Raw genomic sequence first — 20,818 nt, 5'->3', positions numbered from 1 at the left:
ATAAAGCTGGGGATGAAAATCATCCATAGCCCCAACAGCATGGGCTGCCAGTGGTCAAAGCTAATGAAGCCACCTCTGCCACTGAATGTCCCACCTGTCAAATAGAAATGAACACTGAGCTCTTGATATGCATCATACTTTAACTCTATCCACACCATTTAGGGGACAGTGGTTATCTTTACTGAAATAGATGCATACCCTGGATAAGAGCTTATCTTTCCTACTTGCAGAGCCTGAGCCAGCACCACTACCCAAGGGCTTACAGCCATGAGCTGGGGATTATTTAGCCAAGGCTTGATGGCTGTGCATCTTTGGCAAAGAGAAAGAATGCAGTATCAGATAAATTCTAACAGTCTAAAAGTATCAGGCGCTTAAGTTGGAGTCCCTTCTTTATGAATATGTATGTTTCCATTACAACCAATGCATTTTAGTTAAGTGAACAGATATCCTGTTCAAATTATTTTTGCTCTTGAAAAACTATGGAAGGAAAAGATTAAAGTATCCTCGTAGATGAAAGATAGAGAATATCAAATATTGTTTTTGCCCCACTCTTTTAGAGTAGGTAAAATTTGAGAGGAACGATACAATCCATTGAATAAAAACCCCATTGGGGCACTAAGAGATAGTCACTATAATCACTTTCTGAGTCATGCTGTGGGGCATGGTACTTGTACTATATATGGTGTGGACTTAAAACGTGGTCATGGGTCTCATGGATGTGTTAGTTCATCAGTAATAAATAATGATAATAGCTAAAACATATAAACATCTGTTATGTACCTGACACTATTATGTTTCCTTTACATGTATTAACTCATTTGAGCTTTACCTATAATCATTGAAGTATTATTAAGTAAACTTTATAGTATGGGGAACTGAGACACGGGGAGGTTACAAAGTTTATTCAACTAGGAAGATAGACATCTAGGGCACTTGTTAGCAATAGTCAAAAACCTTCAGAGTCCTTGCTCTGACTTTAGCTACACAGAGAGATCATTGTGTCTTCTTCAGGAGTTGGATGGGAAAAGAGAGCAATGTCTCTTGTATAACCCAGCTAACATCAGCTTGTGTAAAGTTCTACACCTGCTATAAATGCTGCGAGTCACAAGTTGAAATCTATAATGTCAGAATACTGTTTAGTGTCCTGTCTCAAGCCAAACCTTCAGAAAGGAACTTCATATCCGCTTGTTCTAACTCCATTCATTCCCTTCTCCATCTTGTGTCTGTACTTTGACTGTATGATTCTTCCTCAATGTCTGCTTCTCCTCCTTCCTCACACTCCTCAAACTCATACTTTCTCTCTCAATAGCTTTGGGATACATGCATGATAGATAGAGCTTACAAACCTTCGCCAGACATTCAAGATGCTTATGTCTTTACCAAATATCGGAAATCAAATTCATTTGCTCAGTCCCCTGACTTGGACTTCACACTTTTACCTAAACAAAGTCAATAAGGCAAGGATTACTTTGATTTTGGTTTTGTTTTCTTTATAAACTTACGCAAATTATACCCACCTTTCAAGATACAAGTTAAAATAATGCTTCTATAAAGTCTTCCCTCATTGTTAAAGCAAAATGTGACCTCTCCCTCTTCAAAAAGACTGGATAATTTATTTGGCAATTTTAATGTTTATCTTAATTGGTTGTATATGTGTGTGTGTGTTATACAGCAATTATGTATTCAGCAATTATGTCTTAAGTTTCTTTTGAGCTATACTCCTACATTTGACATTTTGTGTTTTGTTTGTGTTAAATATCCAGTTTCTCAATAGTATTGTGTTATATTTGATGTTTTAATAATGCATGGACTTCGTTATTCCTTTTATATTTCTCCATTACAAAAGCCTAACAGCATATTTGGTCACTCGATTTAAAATGGAATACATGAATAATGTTTATTAGCAGGTTGACTACTAAGTACAATATGCAGCTCTTTCTCAAGGTGAGGCACTGACTTTTACTTGGTAAACCCAGGCTTCACTTAGTATTTCCTGAGAGAAACTGAGTCACTTCCTTGGGTTTCTTTCAAGAAGGGAAAATCATTTCTACAGAGAAGAAATAGTCATTTTCTAAGCAATAAGGTTATTGAACTACTTTGGCTGAATAAATAGCTCTGTTTTCTCCATGGCACATCCGGAAGAATTCTCATTCTTGTCAAGGATTGGCAGGGGTATTCTCTTCCTGATAAGACAACAGAAAAGGTACATCTGGAATTTTAAGCAGTTTCCACTGGGGAAGTTTCCAGCATGTTGATTTTCCCCAGACTCCTGCAGGGTAAGCTCATCTACCTTCTTCATTGTTTGCGGGTGATGAACTATATAAAATAATTTACTTAATTCCTTTTCTCTTTTCTCATTCTACTCTGCCCTTTCACAATTTTGTCAACTTCAGAACCATCCCGTTGCAAATGAAACTAAAACATTGAAGTCTCTGCTGAGCCACAGTCTTGCATTTATGACTGCTCAAGGGACATGTGTAACAAGATGCCTTGTCAACACTTTAACACAGAACTCTTTACTCTCATTCCAAATCAGTGTGTCCCCTTTCCATCCATCTGTCCCTTCCTCCATGCACTCCATCATTGACTCTTACACTGCCTTACTCTAGTCTTACAGATTACTGTTTCTTACCTGGAGCATTGGAATTGTCCTCTAAGTACCCCCGTTCTTCAGTTTTCTCTTCACTCCTCTATGAAATCCCTAAGCTCTTTTTCCAGATTATCACTCATTATAGAACATCTCTCCTCATTTCATCACCACAAAAATGTGAACCTCCTAACTTTTGTCTTTTGCAGCCCTTTGTCACCTGTTTCCAGAACAGTGCCTGACACGTGGCAAGCACATAATAAATACCTGTTCAAGAAATTGATGCATCCCATGCTCAAATACCATTAATGGCTCCCTACTACTTAAAAAGTTTAAGTTGTCATTCAAATTTTTGATGATGTTTATAATTACATGCTGGCAATAGATGGAAACTATGACTATAGAGAAGTGAGGATTGGAGAATACCATAAATAAGTTATCACCAAAAACTGAACAAAACAAACAATCTGAGACTGAGACACATGGAAAATATTTGTATTTGTATCTTTTCATTAGGTTCCGTAGTCTAATTCCACTATGGAGTTCTTTGAATTTTATTAATAAGAACATTAAATAAACCACGGTCTAGGTGATTTGTTCAACTCTTTACAAGCGTACAATCCCGTGATTTAAGTTTTCTTGGACACATTTTGCAGATAAAGAAATAGACTTCAATCACCTAACTTCGATCACCGTCATCATCTGACTAGTATAAAATAGAGCCAGGATTCCAAACGTTTTTAAGTGATCATTTGTTTACTATATGTTTTCTCATTTTCTTTGTAGAGAAGAAAATTAATATGTTAGTTGTAAAGAATTAACATTTCATAGCATTCTTTTGATAAGAAGAGTCTATTTGCAAATAGGCACCTTTCTCTCTTTGGGCATAAAGATTTCCATCTACCTCAGAAGATCTGAGGGACCCTGGGGGACCTGGAACAATGTCTCATCTGCAGGTGTGAATTGAAGACTGGTGTCAGGGGCTGTGCCTGTGAACCCCAGGACAAACAAAATACAGTCCTCTGTCCCTTGGAGTCATAGAAATGATGAAGTGTTTGATGGAGTTCAGAAATACCCAGAAATACTTCCATTTTCACATAATTGCTGCACCTACCCAGGGACCCTTTCTGAAACCAAACTGGAGCTACCAAGTTAGCAAGGATCTCCCACATATCCTGGCATTTCATCTCCTCAACACCTTTCACCTCGTCCCTCTCCTTTAATAGACTGATCATGAAACCTGCTGGGACTTGAGGGGCCTGGAGAGGCTGCTTCCTCCTTGACCCCACTGCTCCTTTGTGCACTGCTTGATCCTTGGAAATTGCCAACCCTGGAGAGAAGCAGTTTTGACTTCCCTTCTGGCCTGGACAAACCACAAAGGGAAGTGAAGGCAAGAAATATTTTAATGTATATTCCTCTTTCTTTCAGTCTCCATGATAGCTATCTAATCCACAGACTGGGGGCTAATGCACGTAGAAGGGGAGAGAAATCATCTCTGCGTATATGCTCCTCTGACATTTTGGTAAGAGCACAGAGATGGGAAGGAGGCACATTCCCCTAAGCTACCTTTTTCAAAGACACACCTTTGCAGTGCTTCTCATGAAGCTCAGTGCCCCCTCTTTTCAGTGGGCAGGGAAGTTAACAAAAGCTTGTAAGAATAATCAGACCCACAGAAACACATTTGTCAGACATGGCTATCATGTCATGTCATGTATATTCTTACATTTTACTTTAAAATAATTCTGTCCATTTCCATTTATTTTTTTAAAGATTTCATTGATTGATTTGAAAGAGAGAGAGAAAGCATAAGCAGGGGGAAGGGGAGAAAGGGCAGAGAGAGAGGCAGAAGCAGACTCCCTGCTGAGCAGGGAGATCGATGTGGGGCTCGATCCCAGGACCCTGGATCATGATCTGAGCCGAAGCATGAGCCGAAGGTAGACACTTAACTGACTGAGCCACCCAGGCACCCCTGTCCATTTCCATTTAAAGAAAATACCATTCTTTACTTTAAGTTCCTATTGGAGGATATTTATCTTGGTTTATTTGCTTATTTATAGAATTAGAATTTGCTTTGGACTTGAAAATAAATCTAAAGATTTTTAATATTATCACTTTGTAATTAATATTAATAACATTACTAATATATTTAGCAGAAACCTTTCTTTGAATGGACGCTTATTCAGACTTCAACATGGCAAAATAAATTATCAGGACTGCTTTAGAGGAAACATGGTCAGAGGGTCTGGTTCCTTCCCCATCTCCCTGGTGCTTGGAGGCCACCTGAAAGTGTTCTGCAAAGCCCACTCTGAGTACTGATGGATTTATCCAAACTGATCTGGAGCAAAGCATGGAGGAACAAAGTAGTTCATAAGGCCATGCCATGACCTAACTCTAAACTATAAATTCTTGATTCTCATTACTGTCTCTGAGATTGGGTTAATTCTTTTGATCTAGGGGAAAGAGAAAAAAATTACTTAAAATGAAGCATGTTGAAGAGAAAACAAAATGAATAGTGGCTACAGACAGTTACCTTGTGACTGAAAAAAGGCTTTTCATTTATGAATAGGTATGTATTAAACCATAGTGGAAAAGTCTTGCCAACCACAGGCATTCGTCTTGCTTCAGTAAATTTGTTTCTGACTTAAATGTTGTCCCTGTCCCAGTGAACACCTTATACCCATCCTGAGAGTCCCCTGAAATGCCCTGGGATGCTCAAGGTGACACCTCCTTAGCCTGCTCTGCTTTGCGTCGGCCCCAACCGGGGCTTCTCCCACTCGTCACAACACGTGGGGAACAGCCGGAGAGCCCCGGGCACCCGCGTAGCTGGGGAAGCTTGCCTTGGCAGCTCCGGAAGGCGGGCAGCTCCGTCCCTTGAGAGATAAACCAGACTCCCTCGCTATCATCCGGGATGTGCTCCTCGGGGCTCAGTCGAGCATCGTAACCAGACTTGAGGAAATGCCTTTCTGTGTTGGAGGATAGACGCAGAACAACAGTTTCAGTTTGTTTAGGAAAATGGTTTTTCAACATCCTTTTTGTCTCCCTGCCATCGTCTCTGAGGTCACGCTTCTACTCAGAATCAGTACTCTTCTCCCTTTAAAAAACAAAACAAAACAAAACACTAAACTAAAATCCTTCCTTCTTTCTTTTCTTGCTTGCCCCTTGTCTCTTCCTCCTTATTCCCTCGTTCTCCTTCCCGTCTTTAGTTTCCACTTCGTCCTTTCTTCCGTTCTGCGCATCTTCCTTTTTTCCTCCCCCAGCCCGCTTTTCCTCTCTTCTTCTTTTTCCTTTCTTTTCTTCTTTCCTTCTACCTTTCCTTCCTTTCCTCCCCTTCCCTTCTCTCTTTTCTCGATTCCCCCCTTTTAATCTTTTTCTTTCCTTTTCCCCATTTCTTTATTTTTATTCTGTCGTTCTTCCATTTCTTTCTTCTGTGGCTGTTCCTCTTTCCTCTTTTCTGTTCTTCCTCTTGTACATCTGTTCTTTCTCCCTCGTTCCTTCTCGTTTTCTCTCCCTCCCTCCTTCTCTTCTCTTTTTTCTACTTCCCACATTGCCTTCTCTACTCCTACCTTCACACTTTCCCCCTTATTGTCTTGTCTTAGTTTGGATCCTCCAAAAGGAGACCCTGAGAAAGGAACTTAAGCACAAGTCATCCGTCTGGGAGGTGGTCCTAGAAGCACCATGCAGGTGGGCAGTGACAGCGGGCAGCCAGGAAAGTCAATGAAACGCGCCCCGATAAGCATGTTTCCAGAGTGCACGAGTGAGGCTGTGCCCTCTGCAGAACCATGTGAAACCCCCTCTAGGGGTTCTTGATTCACAAATTTGAATTTCTCATTGAGAGTCTCTCTGGGACTTTAACTCTCTGGTCCTTCTGACCTGCCCAGTTTGGAGGACAAATACTCCCATGGTCAAAAAACGCCCTTAGCCTGAGAGATGCAGAGACACCATCGGCGTGATGGGACTGTCTGCACTGACCCCCTGCATATGCCAAGCCGATGGCCGTGGGTACTGTCAGCATTTAATAGACCTCCTTCCTTCCACCTCTGTATGTTCTTTCTTTCCTTCCCTCCCTCGTCAAACAACTGTTGAGCATCCACAATATACCAGGTACGATGCTAGACACTGGGAGGGTAAATACGCATGGCCTCTCGGCATTCTTACAGATTACAGTCTAGTCTATTCTGATGGAGGAAAGCAGTTGTGAATCACAAAGCCATAAAAGATCAGTGCTTCTTAAAACTTGCCACTTGCATTCCCCTTATTCAGAGTGGAAGATAGGGAGGAGTTATTGTTGGTTATCTGAGGGATCATACTTGAAAATTCTTTTGATGTTTCCTTTTTATGCCTTATTTTTAAATCCATACAGACTTAATTCAGTATATATCTAAAGACACCAGATTAATTTATATCAACCTTTCTAATGATATGAATACTAGACTACGTTTCGTTTTGAAATGTTGACACAGGTAAAACCCCAGGCAACGTAACTGGTAGCTATTTCATTAGTATACACAATGGTTAAAGCTCAAGCTTTAAAGAAAATAGGGAAATCAGGAACAAGTATAAGCTTTTTTTCTTGCCAGTTGGATGGCCTGGGGCAGCTTTGTTAAACTTTCTGTGACCTGATGTATCCTCGCCACCATTTACCTAACTCACAGAGATGTTGTTGGCGTTTAATCTGAGAGTGGAACATTTGGCACAGATTCAACACAGTGAACACCCTATACATGAAACTGACTGTGGTTATTATAATGATATCACTTTTATGGTTGTATTAACCATTGTTACTCTGATTTTTATTAATATAATTAATTTAGGCTGTGGCCATGGCAGGGAGCAGCAACTTGGGCGTGGTAGTGGGCCACATGAGAGAGTGAGGGCTCAGCTTTCCTAGACCACGTGTTCATACACAAGGAGATATCCTAACATTGCCTCCAACCCAGTGTCTAATGGGCCTGGACATCCATTGCCTTAGGGTCCAACAGTGCTGAAACCCAACAAAGCTGGTGCTGAGCTGACAGCAGGATGAATTGCCTCTGGCACAGCAGGCGCTAATCGAGAGCACTGGTAGGCTGAGAGGAGGGGAAGGCAGAGCGAGGATGTATTAATGATGAGCCTCCTGCAAGAAGGGGAGAGATCAGGGAGAGATGAGCTGAACTGCTGATTGTGCACAGGGAGGCCAGCTGCGAGAGGTTAATGGAACATAAGGAGAAGAGAGAAATCCAAAGACAGCAGGCTGCTACCTGGGCTGGCGGCTTTGAGTCATCAGATTCCAAACCACCACACAACAGACAGCCACCGCTGGAGGTGGCGTTATGACCTCAGCCCTGCAGGGTTTGCTGAGAGGGCAGTTAACACAGGCGTGAGGGGACCAGACTCCAAGAGACAATGTGCTAATTCATCAAGTGCTGTGATGCTTCCTCTCTTTCTCTTTCCTGAGTGACAGGCACTCCACAGGATGGAAGGCAGTCCAGAGGACTTGCATTAAAGGAAGGGATTTCAGGTGTTCTGCTCAGTCTCGTCACATCGCCCCTCCCAAGACCTAAAATCTTCAACGTTGATCCAGAAGGAAAATGAGGAAGATTCTGTGGTCCCTGAAATTGGTTTATCATAGGCTTTACAGTAATTTAAAGAAGCAATTCTCAAACTTTGCTTGCCCCTCTGCAACCAACTTATAGAGATGCCTCTACCCCAAGCATGGCAACCTACATCAGATAGAGTAAATGGAACTTGCTGCTTGTTGATTTGTCAGCATCCACTTCTTCCTCCCCATGAGATCGTAAGTGCCTTTTGAAGAAGTATTTCATTGCTACTGGATCTAGTTCAGAAAGACCATATCCGGTTATGGCCATCACTTGAGTGAGGACTAGTGTGTGATCCAAGGTAGGCTATTTCAGGTGACTGCTTTCTGGAAATTAAAACTGAATTAGAGAGCCACAAATACTCATAATGTTTGAGATTTCATTGTGTCCCAGTGGAGACGAGACTATACCTACGAATAAACCACTGTTGTACTTTTTGCTTCATTGTCTTTTTAGCTGCCTCAGTTCCTACCAGTTTTAAAGCCTAGTTCTCCTGTCTCTCAGGAAATTGTGGGTTGCCAGTATTCTTCCAAGGATATTTTGGCCTGCAACCAAAGAAACCTAGGATAACAAGGAATTCTCAAGACACTAGATACAATTCCACATGCCTTTCTCCTCTAAAAAAAAAAAAAATCTAAATTCGAGTGAGTGAGAAACAATTTCAGGATACAACTTTGAATCCACTGTTAATTCTTTTTGAGAAGTAAGACTTTCCTAAGCTTCATTACTTGATCATCAGGACAAAAATAGATTTTTATAAAACAGCTCACAATTGATTACAATAAATCTGTGGTAGACTGATTTCAAAGTAGTTTCAATAATTCCACCCTTGTATAAACATGACTTTGCAATTTGGCTTTGGCACATTTCTTGTCAAGAGAAAGAATTTATTTCTCCAAACTTTGAATCTCTGCTTAGTCATGTGACATGTTGGCCAATGGAGTATTAGCAAATGTTCCATAAACAGAGGTTTGAAAGACTTTGTGTATTGGGGCTTAACCTCTTTTGTTTGTGGTGGGAAACTTAAGACCAAGATGGCAATGAGCCTGACCTAGCCAGCTGGAAATTAAGAGAACAGAGATGCCATAGACAGCTTGACAAAGACCAGGCACATGGGTGTGGTCATTGTAGATTGTCCAGTTGAAACTGAGTCAACAAATAAATATAGCCTCATAAATAACCCTAGGTGAAACCAGCCAAAAAACCACCTGCCTGAACACAGCCCAAACTGCTAACCCAGAGAATCCTAAGTGAATATAATAGCTGTTGTTTCATTTCTGGCTTCTGGGGTGGTTTTTCTTTCTTTTTTTTTTTAAGATTTTATTTATTTGACAGAGAGAGACACAGCGAGAGAGGGAACACAAGCAGCGGGAATGGCAGAGGGAGAAGCAGGCTTCCCACGGAGCAGGGAGCCTGATGCAGGGCTCCATCCCAGGACCCTGGGATCATGACCTGAGCCGAAGGCAGATGCTTAATGACTGAGCCATCCAGGCGCCCCATGGGGTGGTTTTTCATGTAGCAATAAATAATTGATACAGAAATTAGTACCAAAACTTTCAATGGCTTTGAGACTGGTTGGCAAGAAGAGGCTGGGGGTGGAAAATTTTGCACTATTAACAAAGGGTGGAAAATTTTCAGATTGCTGTTGGAAAATGCAAAGCTGGCAATCCATCATCTGTGCCTGTGAACCAATTAATTAAACCGTTGCCTATGGTAATCTTGGATCTGCCTGTGGAAGACAGTTTGCAAGTATGGATCCCATCAATTCCACCCATCTCTTATACCCATGATCCTCTTTACATCAAAAACGGGAGGCTAACTCTTTTCCCTTAGGATTTTCTAGCTCTGTGTGTTAAGCTCTAGGAAGAGGGAAACAAGCTGAAGAAAGTACTATTAATTTACAAGCAGAGATTAGAGAGAATGTTAGGAGCCAGGACTTGTTGTGTTGGAAAATCAAACTGTTCACCAATCTATTCTCCCTAGGTAGATAAAGGTTCTAAGAGTAAGACATCTTCTGAAGACTAAAGACCAAAGCAGTGCTGTGACTATGAAATCTTTTCAGGATGAACGCACTTGATTCAGGTAAATATTACCATTCCCACTTTGGGGATGATGAAAGCCAGATTCTGAAAAACAAAATCTGTGGTTTTCAAACGTTGTTCCTCAGAGCTTTCCTTTCCTGGGCCCAGTGGGATACAGAGCGGTGAGTTAGGCAGGATAAAACGAAGAACAAATGGGCTGATGTCTGGGTCCTTCCCCCTGCTCTGAGGAGAAAATTCTAACATTGTCTATCATAAATATTTGATTTTCCATGTAAGATTTTGATTGAAAAGTGCCTTTCAAAGGCAACAAGAATCATGGAAAATCTTAAGTCAGGAATAGAATGAGGATTTGAACCTTGGTCTCTTAGATTCCAAAGGACATACCCTTTGTTTCATTTCTTGCTGCTTAAAGTCCTGGGGGTGAGTGGCAGGTCTTGAAGATACAGTTTTCTCTATGGGTTGTATGAGGTTTATACACTGTGTTTCTATTTCTAAAGCCAGAAACGGAGACATATCTTCTAACATTTAATGTAATAATAGTACAGAATACTCAAAATCTGTAGTGTTCTGAAGAAATTAAGGTGTATAGTTGCCATATTATCTGACTTCTTAGGAAATACTAATAAAAGATCATATGATCTAAGCAGAACTGTTCAGGAGAGGTTTCAGAACAGCTTAAATCAGTTCATTGATTGATTAATTAATAAGCTAATTAATCTGTTAAAATTAAGCACCTCTGCTACCAACTGGAGAAAGGGAGTAAAACAAACAACCAAACCTGGTCTTTGGCTTTCAGGAACTCACAGTTTAGAAGGGGAAGCAGAGCAAGTTCATATCCATTCAAAAGGATGTCTGAAAAGAAAAGGCTTGAACAGAAAAAAGGGCAAAGCCCATGCTTCTCTGAACCACGGTATCTCTCAACTAACTGGCGTTCCTAATTGTAGAAATTATAAGGTAAGTAATGTTATATAAATTCCACTTTTCTTATGACAGAAAAAGAGAGATCTCTTTTCTCAACTCTAGAGGAAGGAAATTATACATTTATGAATCAATGAGGTCTCAAATGATTATTATTGCTATTACTATTTTCAAATATGAGAGAGACCATTGACACTTCTTCTGCTCCAAGTATCCTAACTCATGATTCAGTCATTGTTTTCATTTGGTAAAATATCTAACCTAATGTGAAGGTGCCAGAGCCATATCATATGAGACCAAATATGTGAAACACCCAGAGGGAATTCCTGAACATAGGTATTCAATGAATGTTAGCTTCTCTTTCTTTTGTCCTTCTAGCCTTTCAGGTCACTTCTAGCCTTAAAAGTAATAGCAAATGAGTATTTCAAAATGAGTACCTTTATTGTTAGCACAGTTTGATAGTTTTCCAGAAAGGTGGCCACAGAGGGCATTCTGTCTGTTGCTTTGGTTATGAACGCATCCAGGGCACCTGGGGTTGGCTGGTGGCAAGACAAGAGTGTAGGATACCGGAAAAGTTGATGGAATGTTACCCACAGAAGTACGCCACTGCATTCACAATCATAGGGGTGAGCATCATTGTTTCAAAGAGGAGCAGCTGATTAATTTCATCATTTGTAAATGAATGTGGCTTTCATGACCATCATATAGATGGTCTGGAGTCGGGAGTGGAATAGGCAGCCATCTTTACAGGTGTATATATCTCTATAGAGAAGTAGATGATAAATATGCAACTGCTCAATTTTGTTTCTTAGAACTGGTTTCTTCTTAGTCATACTGAGGAAATTGATTATATTTATCTGATTTCTTGTAGGAAACACTTTAATAGAATGTATTCCATCAGACATCAATTGCCGATGATGACAGATTGGCAAACATTGATGGGTAGTTATTATATGCACTGTTCCATGAACTCTCTCTCTCCATACTCATTTAATTTATATAATCACATACTCATAATCCCTGTTTTATGATTAGAAAACCAAATTTTAGAAAGATCAAATAATTTGATTAAGATCACACAGTGGGAAAGGGCTTTAAACCCAGGATGCCTGGCAATATTGTTTATTGATGTGGTCTTTAGGCAAGTCATTTTTATTTTATATTTATCATCCTCAAAGGAAAACAAAAAAAAATCTTGTTTATCCTTTCTCATTTATGTTGATAATATCTGTGGCAAAAGTTCTCATTTATCTTGAAATCATCATTTGTGAGAGGAAGCAGTTACAGTATATGACATTATAATGTGGTTTGGGAAACTCATTCTATGAAAGAAAGCACAAAAGGTGAATTTGCACTACAATCTGCTAGTCTGTTAAATAAATATATAAAATGGGGCTTAAAATATGAGCCTAAAGTCAAATACCTTATGTTGCAAACAAACTTGTCGCATCAGTGAAAACGCCCAGCTGTTCTCCCTTTTTCACTCCTGACGTGACCCGTCTGTTCCTTCTAGCCAGGGGTTGTTCATCTTGCTGTCTGAGGGAGTGTTTTTTCAAAACCCTGAGGTGTCATAAACCAAAGTCTGGCCAGTGATTAAAGAGCTATTTTGACCTTTAGAAAATATTTTTATGTTTTTTCTCTCCATTCTCTTACCCCTCATCTCCCACCCCCAACTCCATATTCAGCTATTTCCTTTAACCCTGATTGAGTGGACAAAATATACTTAACAACAACTAAAACCATATTTAGGGTTTACTTTTGTTTTAGGTACTTTCTATATGTTAACTCATTTAATTCTCACAAAAACTTATGAGGTACATTGTATTAATCTCGTATCTTTTTACAGATGACAAAACTGATATAAAAAAAGGTTAAGCTTACAGCAATGAGAAGACAATGAACAGGGATTTTCACGCAGGTGGCGAGACTCCAGCTTCCATATTCCAAAACACTCTGCAATACTGCTCTGTGAAACAGCAAATCTCTCATCTAGGTAGGAAAATTTACCTATTGAGTCAAAATTTTAAAGTTTGTAAAAAGATGAACATTGTTCTAATGATATAGCCACGGATTCATATGAATTTTTTCTATATGCAAAAAAATGATTTGGGAAGATATCCTGTGCTTATTTTTTGGTGCAGAGAAAGAGTTTTATTTGAATCTAAATTTTATTGTATTGATACCATTTCCTTCCTTGTGAAACGTGATTCTCAATGAAGTCTGGTTCCGATCAGTTAACAGCTCTGTGCCAAGTTCAGCAACCCCAACATTCAAATTCCTCTGTACGTCTTGACTTCAAATATTCTGTCCAGTTACGTCAAAACTGCACTCATGTTGGTCATTCCGTGTCTAGTTCATAAAGCAGGTTTGCAAAATTCATACTCCCCATAATTTTGAATCTTTATTACAGTGGTTCAGTTTTTTCTTTTAGAAGTAGAAATCATTATTTAAGCCAGAACTTACATGTATGACTTGCATTTCATTTGTAATAAATTACTTTATTGCAGGCAAAAATTAAAATTATGGTTACTACATCATCAGGAAACGTATTCTACCCAGTCAGCCTTGGGCAACAAGTCTGTGTCACATTCTGGAGTCATGATAGATACTCAGTAATATTTGTTTATTAATTGACTAATTAATATACAATGAGATAGCATCTGATTGTGCAGGACAATAAATATACATCCATTGCCTGTCTCACAAATGGTGAGACAAAGCATATTCCCACCTTCTTGCTCAAAGATAGGGCTCAAGTAATCAAGTGTGTTCAGGTGCTTATACACCTGAGAATTAGGACGTGGGCTCTAACTAGATAGGTAACATATGGCATTGTATTCATGGGGTTATTTAGTTGCCTCTCATCAAACCCCATGTGCTTGGGGAGAGGGGGAAAGGCAAGAATGAGGAACATAAGTGGGAGGGTAGAAACATTTTAGGAAGTCCTCCCTCCCTATTTTCTCTGACTATGGAACATTTTTCCTTCTTTCCTTCTACTTTGAAAATTTGAAAATAAGGCAAAAGTGGGAAGGAAAGAATGACCTAAAAAGCTCTTCTTTTGCTTTTTAAACTTTCTAGCCATTTTTGTTTCGTTTGTTTTACTTTGTTTGTTTAGTCAGACTCTTATTATTCTAGGACTGTTTTTGTCATTCCCTTTCTTTATGTTTCATAAATATTAAGTCCTTATATATAAGATAGAAAAAAATATACTGCCTTTCATTACCAGGAATTAATTTCAGTTTAGCTTTTCTGCCCTTTGTAGGATCAACAGGGATCTGATAAGATGGATAAAAGAATAATTTTATTATTTAAAATTTAGGCTAATTTAGGGGGGAGATGGGGAAAGGGAGAGAGAATATTTGAAGCATAACAGGATGATGAGGGATAGCCCAGTCTTATTCCTCTAGGAAGACACTTGGCATTTTTCTGAACATGAAAATAAGTGACTACCTCCTTTATTCCCTTTCAAATAATGAGTAAAATTAATTACACAGAATTTGAAAATTAAATGGCAAAATCAGAAATTATTATTTGTTTTGGATGGAATTTTGTGTTTACTCTTTGAGTCAACTAACAATATCTAAACAAGACATTTGTTTCCTTTTTTAAGATTTTATTTATTCATTTGAGAGAGACAGGGAGAGAGAGAGCGAGAGAGCATAAACCAAGAGGAGGGGCAGAGGGAGAGGGAGAAGCAGACTCCACACTAATCAGGGAGCCAGGCTCTGGGCTCCATCCCAGGACCCTGAGATCATGATCTGAAGGCAGGCATTTAACTGACTGAACCACCCAGGCACCCAGAAATTTGTTTCCTTTTTAATAGTTCAATTTTTTTAGTTCCTAGGTTTTTTTTGTCCTGATCTTTTCATATTCAGATGTTTGAATAATTTCACAAGGAATAGTCAATTAAAGAGGACTTTACCAAAACCACAATAAATAGTTTAATCAGTTTTATAATTGTCTCATTTTTCCATTATGTCTATTCGCAAAATAGATTGCCTACATACTGCCCATAATTTTGATAGCTTTCTTTCATGAAAAAATGGGGGGGAACACAGTCTGAATTATGTGATTTCATATTTAGCTATAATATATAATATAGGTCTGCTAGTATTGCAAAAGGGCATATGGGAAAAGTGAGGTAGCAATTACATTTTCCCATGTCATGCAGTCAACAGACAGCTCAGCTCAGGAGTCAGACTGCCTGGGTCCCCGTCTGGGCTATAATATTTACTAGTGAAGAAAACATGAGCAAGTATCATCAATTCTCTGTGCCTGCCCTGGGTCACCTCTATATGTATTATAATAGCTTATTATATATTTACTATATTCATTTATTATAATAAAAATACCTATTCAATTAGGTTGTTGTAAATTGAGGACCATGGTTCCTGGCATACGGCAGCACTCAAGAAAAGTTAGCTATTATTCTTTTGCATCTGGTTGTAATTAATAGTGATTAGATTTTATAAACAGGGGTATGGATTATGTCAAAGACTAGATGCAACTCGTAATGGATGGCTTATTCAGATAGCAGTTTGTTTTTTGTTTTTTGTTTTTGAATAATGATTCAAAAAAAGTCCATCTTGTTAAATATCAGTGAATGAAGCTGGCACTTTACTGGGTGCCCTGAGGCAGCAACAAGAATTTATACTTGGTTGGGACCTCTTGATGATTTTATGGCCCAGATGAAGAATGGAATTCAGCACTAGTAGAGTCTACTCTGAAATCACTGTTTTCTGATTGAGGGTTTTTTTTCACAGTGTTTTGCAATAAGCAAAGGGAGCCCTATGCCTTTTTGAATAGTTAGCTTTCTCCTAGCTCTGGAAAAGAAAGTTTAAGCTGAATAAAAAAAGTCAAGGTGGCTAGGTATGGATCTGAAAGCAAAACTTTCCAATTAAACAAAGAGAAGTCATTCATGCCATTTTCATATTTTCAGGTCTAGCTGGCCAACCCTCTGATCAACCCACCCACCATCTTTGAAACCAGTTGTTCTCACTAGCATCTGCCTCAAATTAATAGACTTCTTATGCTATGGTGGACAGCTGGGGGCCCCCATGGCCTTAAGCATTGCACAACTCAACTATGGAATCACCCACTGAATAATCTTCATGGCACTCAGTAAGCAGACTAGGTGGTTTCATTTACATTATGTCTAATCCTCATCCCAAATTTTACTATATGCATTTTGTAGATGGAGACATTTTTGCAATCTAAGATTAAATACACCACCACATACAGCCAATTAGAATGGATGGTCTTCAGAGTTGCAAATAGCAATTTTCTTAGTTCCAAGGTCCATTCATGACAACAGCAGTGTCTCTGGGTATCAGAAGGAGAATGGAAGCATGTAATTAGAGAGAGAAAGAGTTACCTGGCCATTTGGCGATCATGGACCACCTATGCTCAGCCACAAGTTTTCATTTCACAGCACTTTACTACTTCATTTCCAACAGATCATGAACACAGCAGTGTTTTCCAGCAATATTATGGCAAACAAGAGCATGTGTATTTTACTGATATCTATTGGGATTCAGAGTCCTGGTGGCTCCATATACTAAAATTTCCTGAAGCCCGGCCTCCACAATCAATACTTTGTTGCAAGAATTGCCATGAGAAATTTTGAACTGCCTCACAGTGCTTAGGATCTCAGTTTCAGGGTGTTCATTCTTTTTTGGCAGCCGTCCATATTTTAAAAATAAATAGTTATGGGGCGCCTGGGTGGCTCAGTCGGTTAAGCGACTGCCTTCGGCTCAGGTCATGATCCTGGAGTCCCGGGATCGAGTCCCACATCGGGCTCCCTGCTCGGCAGGGAGTCTGCTTCTCCCTCTGACCCTCTTCCTTCTCGTGCTCTCTCTCATTCTCTCTCAAATAAATAAATAAAATCTTAAAAAAAAATAAAAAATAAATAGTTATGTCGCCAAAAGCCCAGGGTGTGCAATTGCACACATGCACACATATGTGCGTTTGTTGTTGTTGTTGTTGTTGTTGTTGTTGTTGTTGTTGCAAATATATGTAAAGCCTGTCTTGATGATGACTGATATATAAAGTAGTTGGTGCTCAAATATGATTTTTCATACTTCTCTGAATGTTGAAAATTGAGGTGTTTGGAATCCAAAAGTATAATGATTATAACTAGACCACAAGAATCTTTGGAATATTTATTTCTCTCTTTAGCAATTCATATAGCATCTCTCTGCTTAGTCTGATGCTATACTGGCTACCACACCAACAAAACTTGGAGCTTACTCTCTCTATGTGAGGCTAGTGTATAATGTTACTGCACCTGTGGGCACAGGAGAGCAGCACAATGCCATAAATTCACAACAGCATCATTAGGAGAGACCAGTATTTTCAGCAGACTCTCTGATGTCGGGAAGATGCAGTATTACTCTCTATCATGGCTCTGGTGTCACAATACCTGACGTGGGAGGTGACTACCCTGTACCTATGCATGGTTATGCTACTATAAAAAGTAGATTATTGGGGCACCTGGGTGGCTTAGTCAGTTAAGTGTCTGACTATTAATTTTGGCTTAGGTCATGATCTCAGGGTCCTGAGATTGAGTCCCCAGTCCTTGGGCTCTGTGTTCAGCAGGGAGTCTGCTTGAAGCATACTCTCTTTCTCAAATGAATAAATAAATCTTTTTTGTTTTTAAAGATTATTTGCAGCTGAACCCAAGAAGGCTTTTGAGAATCATTAGGTGTGTTTCCTATTTTGTGAGAGAAGATGTTACATTTCTCATGTGTATATTAGATTCATTTTTCCATAATAGCCATTAGGATTTTAAGGGTTGCTAGACCAGGTATGCATTTGCCTGATGACATACACTATTGTTAAGTTCTCTCTCCAGGTTAAGTAACAGAAAACCCAATCCAAATCAGCAGCAGTAAGTGGAATTTATTGGTTCACAAAACTGAAATAGTTTAGAAATAGGGCTGGTCCCTACTAAGGCTTGTAGCACAGCTTATTATCATCTTCTCCCAGTCTTGGCAGGGTACAATTAATCTTCAGGCTCCAGAATGTTTCCCACACCTACCTATGTAGTGCCAAGGGAAGAGAGAGGAGGGCTCCAGCAGGCTTCTGCTCAAATGTTTAGATTCAGTCTCTTTCATTGGCCCAAAATGGATTGTTCATCTATTCCTGAACCAATTACTATAACTGGAGGAAATAGAACCTAAGGATTAGCTTGAGTCAATCAGCCCCTTCCTGAAGTGAGCAGTGGGGTCAGTCCCCCCAAACTGTAAGGCTAACACAATGGTGGAGAAGTAACTTACCAAAAAGAAATCAGAGTGCTGCTGGCTGAAAGAGGGGAAATAGAAGCTATGGAGGCAGGGATAAATGTCTATTACAGATGTAATCTCAGGTTTCATATGAGAAGACGAAGTGTTCACCAGAAGTGGAGCATAAATAGCATCCCTTTGGAGCTACCCTGCGAATCTTGAGACTGAAGACTCAGCATCCGAAGGTCAAAGAATCCAAGGTCCAGATCTAAGGAGAAAGGATATCGATGTTTTCTGCCCAGCAGAGCACCTGAGCAATATCAGAGGGCTTTGAAGATGGGAACTATCATATTATTTTTATCATGAATCCATAACAAGTTTCTGTTTTTCTGGAAAAGGGTTCTTTTGAGCAGAGGGCAGTGAAGCTCTGATTATTTTACTTCCTGTCATCTCCTGACCACCCATTTTGGCTTTCCTCAGAGACTGAGACTTGCAGGCAAACTAAGGAAATGGAAATGCTTCCCATGCATTATTCTAAATGAAAGATGAACCTAAAATCTGACTATGGTGAGTATGCCAGGGGTAAACTGAATATCATCAGAACAAATATTAGGACGTTGGAGCAAGGTTGTGAGTGGAAAGACCCAGGCTTTGAGGTTAGACAGACTTGAATTCTGATGTTTGTTTCATGCATAAGTAAGGCATGACTTTCCTCAAGCTCAATTTCCCAATTTGTAAATGGGAATCATATTACATGCATCATGGAGGTGGAGGATTAAATGTGATCTCTACATAAATATATATGGACTGGGGCAATATCCATTGTATAAGAAATGAGCAGTACTCATTTCTTAATCTTCCTTTGTCCTTCTCAGTTCCTAGGAAACATTTTGATAGCATCCTCATTTACCACCTCTGACTTAACGAATAACAGTAAAAATCATGCCTAATATGTGTTGGATACAGTCAGTACAATGGTTCAGAATACAAACTATGAAGGTAGACAGCCTGAGTTTAAATGTAAACTCTCTTCTTGACTCTTTTGGTGACATTGGGCAAGTTGCTTAACTTCTCTGGGCCTCAGTTTTTTTCATCTATAAAATGGTGATAAAAAATCTGACATTTATTGAAAGCTGACTCTATGTCAGGCATTCCCATAAACCTTACTATCTGTGAACTCAGCCATCTTCACGATAACCGCATGAAGCGGTGCCATTACCATGACTATTTTACAGATGAGGAAACTGAAGAACAGAAAGGTTAAGTAACTCACCCAAGTGATGGATCTGGGATAAGAATTCAGTCAGGGAGGGGCGCCTGGGTGGCTCAGTAGGTTAAGCATCTGACTCTTAATTTTATCTCAGGTGGTGATCTCAGGGTGGTGAGATAGAGCCCATAGAGTCCCATGGTGGGCTGCCCTGAGCTCTGTGGGGCTCTGCAGGGCTCCCCCCAGACTCCGTGGGAAGGCTCCATTGGGAGGCTCCATGGTGGGTGGGGGCTCCATCAAAAGGCTCCCCCTGTGTGTGGAGACTGCTTAAGATTCTCTCTCCCTCCCCCTCTGCCCCTCCCCAGTGCTCATACCTGCGAACTCTCTCTCTAAGTAGAAAAAAAATTCAGTCAGGGAGGCAGGGAGGCTCTGAAGTCACTATGTTAACCACTAATTCTATTATTCCATAGCTTCACTTGAAAACCCTTCTCATATATTATCTCCTTGAATTCACCCAACAGGAAGACAACCTAAGACACTGCTTCTATAGTACTTCTCATTTCAGAGAAGGGCTGAAATAAACAGGTCACCTGCACAAAGCTGCTCTGTGTTGCACCTGGCTTTGAAATCTATATGCTTAAAACCTAAGCCACAGAGCCTCTATTTTAATGATAGCCAGAGACTAAGAATTTTGCACAAATACACAGTCCCCTGGTCTAATTGGAGCATTTGGTGTTCAGCAGAATTCTCTCCTCTCCCATGCAACTCCCCAACATGCCTTGTTATCTCCATATGCATTTGGGGCTTTCATTACTGGATTCTCCCTTCATGCCCCATATCTCCACTTCCGCTGGCCCCTGGTCTCAGAGGGCTCTTTGCACAGCCTGATTGGAGTGATTGGCAAGGATGGTTTATCACTGGCAACTCCTGAAGTTATCCTATGTCAAGACTTGCCTGACAACAAGTTTTAAATAGTTGCAAGGAGAAAATATACATGGTTGTTTTTTCTTTTTAACTTATCCATGAACTATACCTTTTATAGTCACCCACTCACATTTTTTATAATTTTTTTCACTGCCTTTCAAATTAATATATATACATCATGGAATGTTGGAACATACAGAAAACTTCCTGGAAGATATTCAAGAGTATTCATGGATCTTAGCACCTAAAGATAGCTGTGGCTAAATTTAGTATTTGTTATCGTTTGTTCAGCCTCTTTGATAAATATGTATTCATGTATGATGTATATAAAGTAGTATATT

The sequence above is a fragment of the Zalophus californianus genome, chromosome 11, assembly GCF_009762305.2.
Source record: "Zalophus californianus isolate mZalCal1 chromosome 11, mZalCal1.pri.v2, whole genome shotgun sequence".
Classification (NCBI taxonomy): Eukaryota; Metazoa; Chordata; class Mammalia; order Carnivora; family Otariidae; genus Zalophus; species Zalophus californianus.
This window is presented reverse-complemented; position numbering follows the sequence as displayed.